Source organism: Hemicordylus capensis, chromosome 4 (genome assembly GCF_027244095.1).
Source record: "Hemicordylus capensis ecotype Gifberg chromosome 4, rHemCap1.1.pri, whole genome shotgun sequence".
Taxonomy (NCBI): Eukaryota; Metazoa; Chordata; class Lepidosauria; order Squamata; family Cordylidae; genus Hemicordylus; species Hemicordylus capensis.
The window spans coordinates 110,938,795-110,955,127 of NC_069660.1; the positions used below are offsets into that span (position 1 = coordinate 110,938,795).

Below are 16,333 nucleotides of genomic sequence, written 5' to 3' on the forward strand. Positions count from 1 at the left end.
TTGGATAATAGGAATGTTGTTTCTGGTAGGGCTGGACCTCCAGGACATTTGGGTGGTGCAGCGCAGGTCCAGACCTCCCCTCCCTCCAAAACTGTCCTCTTGTTCAATAGGTATTGCAAAGATCAGGAAGCTCTTTACAACAGGGACAAAATTATTATTGTTATTGTTACTATTATTATATTCATATACTACTTTTTTCACAAAACATGCTCAAAGGATGAAGCAGAGCAAACAGAGCTGTTGAGGAGTCCTTCTTGCTTTCCAAAGACAACATTGATCTGTGTCCCCCCACCCCCACCCCTTGCACACTTAACTGCTAGAGCAGTTTTAAAGAAAATGACTGCCCGTGTCTAGACTGTGTTTCTCCTGCGTTCCTATTTTAAACTGTTTTGGGGGTCTAACAGACCCCTGATTAAAAAAAATAGGGAGTTTAAAAAGCAATCTATGGATTCTGGGGGGAAATTCTGAAAGGGAATTGGGAGGGGGTCTTCTACAGTAGATGTAGAAATCATTGAAAAATTAGCTATCTCTAATAGCTATTTTTTTATTTATTAGAAGCATTTAATATACCACCCACTCCAGAGACTCCAGGTGTACAATGACATGTAAATAAGGTAACATTAAAAATTACACTCAAAAATTACATTAAAAATTGCAAACTAAATAGATAATGGAAAGGAAATAAAGTAAATTACAGGGCAAATGCCTGGCGGAAAAGAAAGGTCTTCAGTAAGGATCTAAAGATGGGTAAAGAGGGGGCTAGATGAATCTGAAGGGGACAATAATTCCAAAGAAGTGGTGCAGCAACTGAAAAAGTCCTTTCGTGGGTCCTAGAACTCCGGACCTCTAGAAAAACAGGGACCGACAAAAGGGCCATCTGAAATGATCTAACAGGACGGGATGTAACTGGATGGGAGAGGCGATTCTGTAGGTAAACAGGTGCCAAGCCCCGCAAGGCTTTGAAGGAAAGAACCAGGACTCTGAATTGAATTCAGAAGCGAATGGGTAACCAGTGCAGTGACTGCAGGAGAGGTGTTACCCTATCATTTTTTGGGCTAACAAAGTATGATAGCATAACTAAAGGATTTGTTTTCAAGTTAATTTCAAGTTACCGTTTTCACATGAAAACATCACCACACAGCAATTTTACTGCCTTAAGTTTTCCATGTTAAGTATATTTTGTTCATGTGTACTTCCACATAGTGCAAAGAGGACAAATGTTTGACAAAATGAAAGATCACTCCAAGGTCTCTTCAGAAAAAGTCTCAGTAGTCCTATTTGCTCCAAGTAAGCAAGACACTACCAGCCTTTAGTCATAGGCCAGTTGTTTCAAGAATGTCTAAGAAGAAAGATTTTCTTAAATGTTATTACAAATAAGGCTGAATCCATGATCAGTGTGACAAACCCATATATTATCCAGATAAGTAATAATTCCACCAGGATGTTCTCCAGATCCTGAGACTAGTATTGCCAGAAAGTACAGCTTTCAAAAAGTATAGCAGAGCTTTTTCTTTTTTTAAGATGAGTGACAACATGCTTCATTTGCTGTGCAGAAACTACCTACTGAAGGGAAATTTGAATTCATTAGTGACGGAGAGCAGAAATAGGCTCTTTCCCAAACCACAAGCAGAACCTGCATGCAATCAAATTGTCCTATTCCTTAGATATATTTAGCAACTGTAATCCTTTTAGCCACATTAAGTGGCGCAGTGGGGAACTGCTCGACTAACAAGCAGAAGGTTGCCAGTTTGAATCCCCGCTGGTATATTTCCCAGACTATGGGAAAAACCTATATCAGGCAGCAGTAATATAGGAAGATGCTTTATCATCTCATACTGCATGGGAGGAGGCAATGGTAAACCCCTCCTGTATTCTATCAAAGAAAACCACAGGGCTCTGTGGGCGCAAGGAGTCGAAATCAACTTGACTGAACACTTTACCTTTAATCCTTTTAACGGCCCTTGAACAAGAGAACAAAGATGGGAAGTGACAGCCAAGCCATTGGGTGGGGGGGGGGCAGAAGGCAATATAGAAAAATAATGCCATTGTTCCTCTTTTTTCAACAACTCTATGAAGATTCCATGACCCATTCTATATGAATTTATGGAACAAACATAAAACTAGAGAGATATTTCTAACAGACACTTATGAGCAGAAAGTGAATGGGCCCTTGGCATCACCAGAACTATCTTGCATAAATCTATAAGAAATACAAAGATCCAGCACTGAAGTTAGACACATTATACAATCTGACCAGCCAAAATGTATAGCATAAAAGCATTTTCTTTATGTTCATTAGCTGTCAATGTCAATGCCTCACTCTGCACATTTAATAAAGTACTGAAGTGTATACTCATCATCATCAAGCAAGTAGTTAATAGCACTCAAATCACTTTCCTAAAGTTAATCATGTGTTTAACTGCCTTAACAAATTGAAATCTTAGTATGTGGCTTGCACATTTTGTTCAGTGTAAAACCTTGCCTTAGATCTATCTATCTATCGTATTTTTACATTGCCCAAAACCTACGTCTCTGGGCGGTTTACAACAAGATTAAAAGTAAAACATTAATTAAAAACAAAAACAAAAAATTTAAAAGCAAGAAATTTAAAACACAGTTTAATAAGATGTAATCTTATTCTTGATGATGATGATGTATCAGTTTTGATGATGTAAATCTTATTCTTGTCTTCATGGTCCTTTCTACAACTATCCTTTCTTCTTGGGCGATTTCAAGGAATCAGTTTTTATAGCAGGATGACCACAGTGAAACACAAATGTATGCATGCTTGAGGTCACTAAAGTCAGCGGGCTTAAGAGTGTTTTACTCTGTATTGGAATGTGGCCTAAATGTTCAGTGTTCATCCATACTGCAGACAATTCAAGTGTCATACTTCTGCTTCTCAATTTCTGAACACCCAATTTGCAATATGTTGTATCTTAGAAAATGATCCCTCTCCCCTTGAAGAAATACCCATTGCTCAACAACTGCTATGTAGAATGTGGCTGCATAGGTAACACAGGCTGCTACTGAATACGGCCTCTGCTATGAATGGGACAACTCTCCCTGTCCATTTTATGACCCTTATGTTAAATCTTTCATAATGCTGTAGAGCAGACATCTAAAAACTGCAGCCCTCCAGTCTTTGTCGAAAGGTTCGTCATCCCCATTCACTAGCTAATAGCAAGGGATGATGGGCAGTGTTCTCTCTAATTTTTTTCATCTGTGTGCAGAATGAGTTTTCTTCTGGGTGGCAGTATCAAGTAAGTCTGTGTGCACACATGCATTCAGAGTGGGACCTTCTTGAGTAAAAATGAACGGGATCTAAAATTAACTGAGCAGACATCAAAAAATGTGTGAGCACGCACACACGTGTACGCCTTAGAAGGAACATTGATGATGGGGGTTGTGTGCCAACATCTGTAGGAGGTCTGAAGTTTTAAATCCCTAACACAAAGCTTAACTCTTCTCTACATAAGAAAAGGCTGAGGCCAAGGCCTAACCAGTCCAGCATCTTGCCTCACACAGCAGCCAACCAGGTGCATCTGGGAAGCCTGCAAGTGGGGAAAAGAGGGCAATCATCCTGTCCCTTGGTGTCCCCTAGCACCTGGTGTTCAGGGTATGCCACCTCTGATCCTGATAGAAGTACAGTATTTACAGTAGCTACCAAAGTTAATAGCCAATCACATCATACCTCCATTACTAAGTCTGGGCTGGGCAGAGGGTCTGAAGAGAGCTCTGGTGCTGGACACTCTCTGCCAGCCTGCTTCTTTCCTGAGCTTCAGGGAGGCCTGCATGGAAGCCCCGCCCACCTGACAAACAGCTAAGAAGCCGGGAGAGAGGGAACTCTAGCAGCTTGTCTGGAAGCCTTTCAAGCTGCACACAGACACAAAAGAACGGCTCCAGCTGGGCTGCAGGAAAAGATAAGTGGCTGGGACTGGGGGAGAGAAGAGGACAGGCTGCACTGCCGTGTGCCCAGCGCAGGGCTTGGGGCAATTGCCCCGGTCGCCCCACCCTAAGGACGGCCCTGCCAGGAGCTATGCAGAAGAACAGGTAGTCTGTGTCAGGGCCAGAATCCTAAAAATAAGAGGAGCAATACTTTCATGGTTACTATAGATGCAAAATGTTCAAAAGGGATGAAAGGTGATCGTGCCCTTCCCTTCCCTGCCTTGTACTTCATGAGCCATTTTCAAACTCCTGAGTACACCTATAAACTGGTATAAACTGCACGCACATGGCCTCTGCTGATTCAGAAACTCACATAAAGGTGAATTGAAATAATTTATTAGCACCTTCTCTTGAGCAGTACTTAATGGTCTAGTTCTTTAGTTGTAGCAATCAACTAACTTTATAAACAAGCAGATCACTCACAGTAACTGCACAGCTAAAGCATTTCCTTTCACAGAAGAAACTGGCATTTGACAGAAACAATTAAGAATCAAGACTCGATTTGATTAGCTAATGATGGGGAAACAACTTACAAAGCATGAACATAAGGACCAGCACAATAGTGAACTCCTCTTCCTTAAAAATAAACTCTGTGGGAAAGGACTTAATTGAAACTTAAGCCTTCGCCATCCAAATATGCAGATTGTTTTGGTCATGGCATATGCAATCTAAGTACAAACAATTTGACTCATCAATGGCTCTGTGCAATTTGGACAGAAACATTAGCACAGAAATGACTGGAAGCTGAAGAGTTATTCAGTTGGCATGAAAACCTAAAACATTAGAAAGAGAACAATATATTTGACCATATTTACACGAATCAACCCTTGCAGCAGCTCATAAAATTGTCCAAAATCCATGTAACTGCAGAAACTAGTAATTATTACAAATGGTTACTTGTCCATGTTGGAGATTCCTACAGCTCCCTCTGCAGTTACATCCCAAAATAAAATGCTTTCAAACAGGAATTTTCTTCACATCTGCAATTACACTGCACAAACAGATACAGGTGGATTGGCCATATGGTTCCCAACAAAGCTACTTCATTATCACTACTGTTGTAATGGCACTGTTATAAATGTATGGAGTGGAAAAAGCCAAATAGCACCTGTCAATCAAAAAGAGTAGTAGTTAAAAATCTAACACAACTTTAGGAAAGATCTAGGAAAATACTTGTTTAAAACATTCATTCTTCTGAAATGGCAGCCCTTGCATTCATCTCAAGAGTATCGGCAACTGGTTCACTTTATAACTATTACAATTCTGTTGGAGTTCACAGACACTTATTCACAACTCCAAAACCTCTTCTACTGATTTGTCTGTTTGAACAATCTGCCTTTTTGATAATTCATCAGAGAGATTGACTGAGTTCTCTAGTATAAGTGCATTTTGAGAAATTAAACAGCCTAACTTTTTCCGACCTTTACAAGATTCTTATTTGCCAGGGCTGATCCCAGATGATGGTTTTACTTTGCTTCACAACAGGAAGGGCTGGGATCACACATCAAGTGCATTTACGATGAAGTTGTGCGAGGTATTGGGGAGCACTCCATACATGATTTTGATTTTTCCCTGCACATACGAGCTCAGCCAGCACTATCTCCACGCTAAAAAGTTCCACTTTTTATAGCGGCTTTTGGGGATTCTTCGATATATCCAATATACACCAATATTTCTTCTGAGATGTATGGAGGTGGCCATGCTGGTAGAGCGCCTTTTCTTAAAGCCTTACCGTGCATTCCTCCCCCCTTTTAATAACATTTATCCCTTTTTTCCCCCTTTTGAAAAGCCTCCTGGCTCTGTTTGACTCCCAGTGGTACTTTACGGTGAACATAAAAACATAGGGCTGCTTTAATAGGCTTTACTTAAAGTCTCTCTTTCCCCCAAAAAAGAAATTGTTTGGTGATCTTGCAAAACATCGTATATACCCACACCCACACCAGATGGGGGCATACAATGTTTGGCAAGCTCACCAAGCAAATGTTTTTTAAAAATTAACAAAAAGGGAGGCTTTGAACATTTGCTTGGTGAGCTTACAGAACATCGTATGTACCCGCACGGTGAGGGTGCATATGATGTTCCAGAAGAACACCAAGCAAATTTTTTTTTTATTAAATAAAAAAAATAGCAAAAAGCAAGGCCTTAAGAAAAGACTACTTATGTGGTTCACCGTAAAGTACCACTGGATAGGGATGTGCGAACCGGTTCGGATCCGAACCGGTTCGGGTCCGAACCGGTTCCGGTTCGGAGGTTCGGATCGAACCGAACCACCCCTGGTTCGGTTCGAATCCGAACCGAACTGGGGGTGGTTCGTTTCGAACCGGTTCGGACCGGTTTGGATCGGTTCGGAAAGCTGAAAATTGGTCAGATGGTAGCTGGCACCCAGGGGTACCTGTCACCCAAACCCCAAAGCAATCGGACACTCGTACGATTTTTTATGAATTTTTGAAAAATATTTTTATTTTTCTCTCATAGGATATAATGGGACCCGAACCAGGCCATTATTTCTTATTGTGGAGCACTCATGGGTGCCAACAACCATGCAAACCCTGAAGCAATCAGACACCCCTATGATTTTTTATGAATATTTGAAATATTTTTAATTATTTTTCTCATTGAGTATAATGGGACCCGAACCAGTCCATATCCCCTGTTGTGGAGGACCTAGGAGCACAAAAGCAGGGTGGGTGGTAGACAGGCATGGGTGCCTACCACCCAAAAAATATCAAGGCAATTGGACACTCCTCTGATTATTGGTGAATTGTTAAGTGTTTTTGAATTCCTCATAGAGAATAATTAGGATTGCAGCAAATGTATAGCTTCACGTCGGGGGGAAAGGGGTGTCGTAGAGTGCAGTGTGGTGGGTGGTAGTTCCTAGGGTGGGCAAGGAAGCTATCAGAATTATTTGAAAGGAATTGGGCAAAGAGGTGATTTTTAAGTGATTTTTGAAGTTTACGCGTCTTTAAGGTTTTTCCTCATAATAAGTTATAATGGAGCTTTCAGCAGCCCTATAAGTGCACATGGGGGTGCTGGGGTGGCCCAGAGCAAGTGGTGGTGTAGTGCACATAGGGTGCCAACCACCCCCATGGGTTTCTAACCCATGGGGTACAGGGATCTCTGGTAGGGGCACCCCCATGGGTACAGGGTTCTCTTGTTTCTGAGGTATTGAGTGTGGATTCTATGATAGCAAATGAGATTTTCAATGAGACACCATCAATCCACTCTAATATGCTATCATAGAATCCACACTCCGCCTCCTGCTTCTTCTCTGTGTGTGTGCTTAGTAGGGGTGTGCAATTTGGGATTTCGGGTGATTTGGCTCGGACCCGAACCGAATCACCCCTGTTCTGTTTTGTGCCCGAATCTGGGTCACCCGAATCACCCCTGATTTGGTTCGGATTCGGATTTAATCCGAATCCGAATCGATTCGGGGGGGTAAAAAGGGGCCCAGGGGCAAAATTTTGGGGTGGGGTGGTAGTGCCCAATGGGTAGAGTCTACCACCCCAATTTCAGGGGGATTGGGCAAAGGGCTGATTTTTGGTGAATTTTTAAAGTTTTAGTGACTTTGGGGCAGTTCGGGGGCATAGCATGGGATCTGGGCAAAAGGAGTGGGGTGGGGTGGTAGTGCCTAATGGGTGCAGGCTACCACCCCAATTTCAGGGGGATTGGGCAAAGGGCTGATTTTTGGTAAATTTCTGAAAATTTCATGTTTTTGGGGCATATTGGGGCATATTGGGGCAGAAAGTGGGGCCTGGGGCAGAATAGTGGGGTGTGATGGTAGTGCCTAATGGGTGGAGGCTACCACCCCAATTTCAGGGGGTTTGGACAAAGGGGTGATTTTTTGATAATTTTTGAAGTTTTGGTGACTTTGGGGCAGTTTGGGGGCAGAAAGTGGATCTGCCCCAAAATAGTGGGGTGGGGTGGTAGTGCCTAATGGGTGGAGGCTACCACCCCAATTTCAGGGGGATTGGGCAGAGGGATGATTTTTTGAGAATTTTTGAAGTTTGGGTGTCTTTGGGGCAGATTGGGGGCAGAAAGTGGATCTGCCCCAAAGGAGTGGGGTGGGCTGGTAGATAGTGCCTAATGGGTGGAGGCTACCACCCATCCCCAATTTAAGAGTGATTGGGCAGAGGGGTGAATTATGGTGAATTTATTTGTATGAGGTTTGTCTTCATAAGGTGAAGTGTGCTAAATTGATTACTTCCTCATATTATTCATAGTAAAGGAAAGTGTGAAAAAGTGAAAGTGGGGTCATGAGAGTTGTTTAATTGAAAAATATCTCATTTGCTATGATAGAATGAGAATTCACACCTTTTCTATTCACCATAATTCACCCCTCTGCCCAATCACTCTTAAATTGGGGATGGGTGGTAGCCTCCACCCATTAGGCACTATCTACCAGCCCACCCCACTCCTTTGGGGCAGATCCACTTTCTGCCCCCAATCTGCCCCAAAGACACCCAAACTTCAAAAATTCTCAAAAAATCAGCCCTCTGCCCAATCCCCCTGAAATTGGGGTGGTAGCCTCCACCCATTAGGCACTACCACTCCACCCCACTATTTTGGGGCAGATCCACTTTCTGCCCCCAAACTGCCCCAAAGTCACTAAAACTTCAAAAATTCTCAAAAAATCACCCCTTTGTCCAAACCCCCTGAAATTGGGGTGGTAGCCTCCACCCATTAGGCACTACCACCACACCCCACTATTCTGCCCCAGGCCCCACTTTCTGCCCCAATATGCCCCAATCTGCCCCAAAGACATGAAATTTTCAGAAATTTACCAAAAATCAGCCCTTTGCCCAATCCCCCTGAAATTGGGGTGGTAGCCTGCACCCATTAGGCACTACCACCCCACCCCACTCCTTTTGCCCAGATCCCATGCTATGCCCCCGAACTGCCCCAAAGTCACTAAAACTTTAAAAAATCGCCAAAAATCAGAGGAAGGTCCAATCGACTTGAAATTTGGGTGGCAGGTAGAACACAAGGTCCCCTTTCAAACCAGCTATTTTTTGAGATCCGAACCGGTTCGGTTCGGATCCGAACCGGTTCGGATCCGAACCGAACCGGAGGGGTGGTTCGGCAAAACCAAAACCGAACCACCCTGGTCCGGTTCGGACCCGGTTCGGATCCGAACTGAACCAGGAGAACCGGTTTTATGCACATCCCTACCACTGGATGTGGTACACTCCCAGTGTATCACTCTGGGACTGTTACAACCTACACGGACTTGACTGGTGCATGGTATGAATGCTGCATGGAAAAGAATGGGAAGGAACCAAAAGGAACACAATTAAATCAGCCCTATGTGAAGAGCCCCCAAGTTTCTCTGAATTATCTTTATTGTGCTTACATGCAGCTAATATAATACCTCATAACTAGCTCTACTTTACGCCACTTAATTCTGTGGTTAAGCCGGCCACCTGGAAAGACCCAACACATTCTGAAAGAGCATCTACACCGATTATATTTATTTGCAGTTTATTTTATTGATTGATTTATTCAGTGTCTATACTGCCCTTCCAAAAATGGCTCAGGGCAGTGCATTTATTGGCAAAGTGCAGTCATGTTTTTAACCCTTACCAACAAAGGACTCTAGTCTTTATTCTACTTCTTAGTAGAATAAAACAGTGTATGTGTTTTATATTTGGTCTGTTATAAGCCTTTTAAATTTTCAATGTGTGTCAAATTACAATTCCACTGTTTATTAGCAGTTGTTAAATGTTTAAAAGGTTTCTTGCCTTATACCATAAATGTTCTTCAGGTTTCCCTCTTTTGTTTGAAAATTAACATGGCAATATCACTAATATCATAATGGGCTGAACTGAATTTCCACCTCATGAAAATCTGGAGGGTGAAGGGAAGATTTCAGTGAGAAAACTAACCAAACTCCAAAGACACGGACTTCTTCCTGAGGCAATTATAGCCAATCAGGTATCAAACAGACAATCTTGTGATATAAATTAAATCTCATGATTATACATTAGATCTTGTGATATAAATTAACTATGTGATCAATAAAATTTGGGCTTCTGGCAGTGTTACCAGGTTTCCTCAGAAGTGTAGTTGTTACCAACCATCATCGTGACTATGTTTTGGCTAAAGTAGGGAAACTAACACAAATAGGGTACAAATCTGATATAATCAAATTAATAACTCAGGTATCAGAAAAGCTAGTTGTGGATAGGGCATCCCAAAATTGGGTTGCTCAGGAGGGAGCCAAGCCAGGTTCCTTGAATGTAGAGATGTGCCCAAATTAGTTTGGTGCCTCCTTAGGAAGCACCAAACGAGCTCAGGCACCTACATCCAAATCAGTTTAGTAGGGTAGGGATCAGTTCCTTTAAAAAGCAGATAAGCAGGTCCTTACCTGCTCCTCTGCCACCCTACCACTTTTCTGGGCACAGTGGGAAAGCATTTTGACAACAAAATTAAAAAATGCGGGGAAATCCACAACTTTTGTGGACCATTTGGGACTGCGGGGGCATGGGGCGGCATTGCTGGATGCCAGGAGACTGCAGAGCATGGTAGGGCACTTTATTTGGCCTGTTTTCATGATTTGGGGGCAGATTTTTTTTTAGGTCTCGGAACCTAACCCCCATGTTCCCATGGAATCAATGCTTCATTATCCATGATTTCGTTACCTCGCAGTAATCTGTGGGAACAAAACCCTACAAATAATGAGGTCCATCTGTAACCAAATCAGAATGAAAAATCTTTCCATTGATTGGGGAATTTGCTTGTTATAGACCATAATAAAAAACTTGACTTAAGTGTGAAGACATTAGGGGTGTGCATGAAACCGGTATGCCCGATTCAGTTCGAGTCATCCAAACTGGAATCAAGTTGATTCAGGCATATTCCGTTTTCCTCCACCAAACAGACCCCCCCGGTTCAGTTCAAATTCACGTCAGTCGGGGGTTCTAATGGGAGGATTTTTTCCAACTCAATTCCTTTGAGGGAGGCTGCTGTAGTCATGGGGGGGGGGGTCTGTGGCAGTCCCCCCCCAATGGCTAACCCCATCTCAAATTGGCCCAGTTTGGGTGGTTTTCTGGTCCTTTCTGGCCATTTTACGTCCACTCTGGGCCATTCTGGAGGCCACCACCAACATGAAGAGGCCTAGAATGGGCTGAAAATGGCCAGAAAACTGCCCAAACCAGGCCAATTGGAGATGGAGGGGCAGTGTTCCCTCTAAGGTGTGTGCATGTGTGCGTGCTCACATGGTTTTTGATGTCCGCTCAGTTAATTTTCAATCCTGATTAGGTTGAATCAGGAAGGTCCCACTCTGAATGCACATGTGCACACATTGCCTTGATACTGCCACCCAATACAAAGCTCATCCCATACACAGTTGAAAAAAATTAGGCAGAACACTGTTGGGAGGGGAAATCACCAGAGCACTTCCTGCTAGCAGCAGCGCTTCCTGGAGTGCTGAGTTTTTTTAAAAAAAATTCTTTTTGTAAGAATCCCGAGACTTTCAATGTTGAAATTACTTGAGATCGAGCCAGTACGCACATCCCTATGAGACATGCCTGTACAATTTCTTAGGCAGAAGCAGAGACAAGAGTGTAACAAGGACCAAGTCATGGAAGTGCAGGAGTGCAACCAAGTCAGGCAGGCATGGCAACAACAGCATCACAAAACCAAATAAAACTGCAGATAAGAAGCATTTGAACAGGCTTCCTGATGATACCAATAGCTAGATTTGGCTATGTGATGCTGTAATAAAGTCAGTCAGACTGAAGGTAATACTTCCAGTTCTCAAAGTGAGTGGGTGACTATTTTCAGCCTATTTAACAGGTTCATGAAATAATCATCAAAACATGTGATACATTCCACTCTAGAGCGGTCCATCTCCAGTTACCACTGGTTCGTCTGGTGGTAACTCAAAACCGGGCCTTCTCTGTAGCTTCTGGCCTGTGGAATGCACTCCTGGCAGATATTCGTAGTTTCGGCTCATTGTTGGCATTCAAGAGAACCCTAAAAACGTACATGTTTGGCCTGGCCTTTCAAGGTTTTTAAGTTGTTTTTAAATATTTTAATTGGTTTTAAATTGTTTTGAATTGTTTTTTAAATTATATTGTTTTAAGCAGTTTGTTTTAGATGGTGTTTGTTTTTGTTTTTTACTTGTTATGCACCACCCAGAGCCACTGGCAAGGGTGGAATAAAAAATTAATAAATAAATTCTGAGTGGAATATATTCTTCCATGAAACACTCAAGCCTGAATTTCTGCTCAGCCCTATGATCATGCAACATTTATGATCATGTAACATTTTCACAAAGATAATCATGTTAATTTTCCTATTTCCCTTCCTCTACTAACCTGAATTTGATTTTGAGCTGGATTTTTTTTTATGGCACCTAATTAGGTAATTCATATTTGCAAATGCTTACATACTGAAGCAACAACATACTGATTGTAATAACTAAGTATCTCATTTTGGTACAGGTATGAGGGAAAAAGCAGGGGTTTCTTAGTTAACTATTTAATTAGGAATAAGGACTGTTTGGCCCTGATATAATTATACTAAATGGAACATACTATATAGGTGGCTACAATTAAAACCCTAAATTCTGTATTGAAATCTCTATTGTAATTATTAGTAGAAACCCTACAAACAATCTGTAAAAATCCATATACCAACAGTCTGTCATCCTCCAAATAATCATAACTTAAGATTGAAACTGACTGGACCAGAAGCTACTTGTAATCTTATATAGTCAATTTTACAAGTCTATTGACATTTAGGGCTTAAGGGAAAGGCTGTCATTTATAATTAGGAAACAAAACATATAGGCTCACACACACACACACACACACACACACACACACTGGGCTCGCTCCGTCCTCTCTGCTCCTCTCCCACTATATGTGTTCAGTTAAATGACTTCATTTTAAGGTAGCACTAAGGGAAAAGGCAGTCATTCCCATTTCTGTATATTTACAGAATCACTCATGCAGAAAGAGTGAATAGGGGATACGAGGAGATAACTGTGAAGAGACAATCAAGAAAAACGGAAAGAAAATGGAGAGCAGGGCCACAAAATAACCCAAACATGGAAAAGAAAATAGTTAAAAATACAAATGTGCAAGAAATTACAAAATAAGAGAACAAGAGAAATATGATATGGCAGATGGCACAAAATAATCCATCACAATAAGAGCTGAGAAACAGGAGAGAGAAATTAATGAGAACAGAGCAGATAAAAAGGAGCGATTAAAGAAAAGAAAAAGTAATAAAAGGACCATGACAGTTGTTGCATTTTAATATTTTCATTCCAGTAATTTTAAAACATCTGACTGCAAAAAATATCTTAGACTTCCACATAGGGTGGCCCTTGCATATGGCAAGTGGGAATGATAGAAGAATATTGCTATTATTTAGGCTTCTGTTGAACTCTGCCAACAAGTATATCTCAATCAGTTAGAAAAGCAGTGTATATTCATAGCATGTATAAATGCTGATTACAGTCTACTAAAATAATATACTAAATAACTCAAAATGATATTGACCACACACACACACACACACACACACACACACACACACACACACACACATATATATATATATATATATATATATATATATATATATATATATATTTCAGTTGAGGTTATTCCTAGCCTTTCTTTCAATCTACAAAAAATGCTTAAACTATATTATGCAATAAAAAACTAGAAAAGGGATGATATATAGAAAATAAGTTATTTATATTATTTTATTTTGTTCTATAATTGAACATCCACAGTGTTATCAGTCGAGATTAACAGTTAAGTATATGAGCTCAGATCATAAGAAAAAGATTAGCATTGCTGGTTAAAGTTTAGTAGAGTTCATAAAGTTCCAAGCAGAAGTTGACCTACTTGCTACAAAACTGCTAAAGAATAGGGCAATCACCATGTGTGTCCAGGAACCAAACTCCCAGGCACCACATGAAAACCCATAACATAGATTCAGCCTACTCACCAATCTTTTAGCTAGGTCAGGGGTTCCCAGAATGGGGTGCCAGTAGCTCTAAGGCACTTGAAATGGCCTCCCAACACCCAGTTGGGAACTAGTGTCAGGAATCCCAAAGGGCACTCAGGAGGCAGGTACCTCCTGCCTCCTCATGATACAGCCATGTTATTTGTTCCCCATCTGAGGATCACCAGCTTGAAACCAACACATTATCAGGGATATGTCCACTACAGAAGGGGAGGAAGGAGGTTTAAGACTGGCTGGCTACATGCTGAAGCTTAGCATAGCCATCCCTCAGCCTAACTTGACAAGCTTCCAAAAATTAGCACTGAGTACTCCCAGAGAAATTAATGAGCTGTCCCATTAATTTCAATAAAACTGGTCATGATTAACTTAGTGTGGATTTGAGCCAATGACTGTGGTAGACTTTCTCCCTAACTATAACACTTAAATTTATGTTTTTATGTATATATGTGTAAATAAGCACACACACTTAAATATTACAGTAATGAGACAGAATACTCCAGTCCTATTAATTTCAATGGGAGTACTCTTGAGTAACTCAGTCTGGATGTAAGTGAGTGACTAGAGTAGCCGGTCTCATAACTGTAAAATTTATATGTGTGTGTGTGTGTGTGTGTGTGTGTGTGTGTGTGTGTGTGCACGCGTGCATGCACGCATGTACATACACATTGATTGATTAAGTCAATTGATCGACTATTAGCAACCACATCAACAGATTCTCTCCAGGATGATCTGTCTTCAACTTGGCCTTTAAGGTCTCTCAGTGGTGCATTCATTGCTGTCTTGATCGAGTCCATCCACCTTGCTGCTGGTCGTCCTCTTCTTCTCTTTCCTTCAAATTTCCCCAGCATTATGGACTTCTCAAGGGAGCTGGGTCTTCAAAAAAGGTGTCTGAAGTATGATAGTTTGAGCCTGGTCATTTGTGCCTTGAGTGAAAATTCTGGATTCATTTGTTCTATGAGCCATTTGTTTGTTTTCCTGGCAGTCCATGGTATCCTCAAAAGTCTTCTCCAGCATCAAAGTTCAAAAACATCAGTGTTTTTTCTATCTTGTTTCTTCAAAGTCCAGCTTTCGCATCCATAGATCATGGTCCGAACGATTCTAATCTTTGTAGGTGTAGACATGTCACAGCATCTAAGTATCCTTTCCAAGGCTGGAAAGGATATTTATTTGCAACCCTACCAAGAGCTAGTCTGCTGTGTATTTCTTGACTGCTGGATCCTTTACTGTTGGCAGTTGATCCTAAAAGGCAGAAGCTATTCACCACTTCAATGTTCCCTATCAATGAGGTTCAGAACTTAAAAGCGGTTCCTGATGTTCTCCTTGAAAATGGTGCGTATATTCTCAAGATCATACTGTGGAAGCTGGATAGCTTTGTTTTCCTGCTTTTGCTTGACTTGGAACTGGCACATGAGCAGTTCATGATCGGTTCCACAGTTGGCTCCTAGCCATGTCTGCTGTTATAATTGAGCTCTTCCACCTCCTTGCACCAATAGTGTAATCAATTTGATTTCTGTGTACTCCATCTGGTGATACATGTGTATGTACATGTGTATCGGCACCACTTTGGTTGTTTGAAGAATGTGTTAGCAATGAAGAGATCATTGGCTTGGCAGAAACTAATAAGTCGTTCTCCTGCTTCATTTCCATTTCCTAGGCCATACAGGCCAACTGTGTTTTCCTCCTTACCTTTTCCAACGTTGGCATTCTAGTCTCCAACCACCAGCATAACGTCTTGCTTGTATGTTCTGTCAATTTCAGACTGAACTTGAACATAAAACTCATCAACTTCCTCTTCTGCATCGGTCGTTGGGGCACAGACTTGAAGAACTGTCATGTTAACTTACACATACAAACACACAAAAAATCCATGGGATACCTGAGCTGAAAGTCTGTGACAGAAGGGGTACACTTGTTTTAAAAGGTTGAGAACCTTAGGGCTAGGTCATCTCTCAAGCAGTTACTGAATACATCTATCCTGAATAATAGCTTCTGAGCTCCAGCAAAACATAATCTCCCTCTGCAGCAAAATTTCCTGAGGAAGAACATGTGAAAGGAGGAGGAAGAAAAAAATAATCTGGAGATGGTTGCAGTTTGGAGAACTAGTTGGATTGACCACTCCATGACAGAGGACCCATTCATCGACACTGCATTTGTTGGATGACTGCTCCCCTTCTGGCCCACTATGCCTAAATGACCTTGGAAGCAGGAAGTTGATGCTTATTCCACTTTCATTTATGTGATTTTAGGAAAGAGTAAGGTCTGTCCTGCTTTATTTCTTTTCTAATAGCAGTTTTAGAATATCTCAGTCCACAGATCCCTGCATATAGCACTGGGCCATATATATGCACATCAGAAGCACATGAGTATCTTCTCTGTGTTGATATCAGCTGGAAGGACTCTG

The 16,333-nt window shown here is 41.5% G+C and overlaps 1 protein-coding gene across 6 annotated transcripts in view; it reads right to left on the minus strand.

The window, feature by feature from the left end:
- Nucleotides 1-16,333, minus strand: part of SLC44A5 (solute carrier family 44 member 5) — a 296,509-nt gene that overhangs the window by 201,716 nt on the left and 78,460 nt on the right. The window lies entirely within an intron of this gene.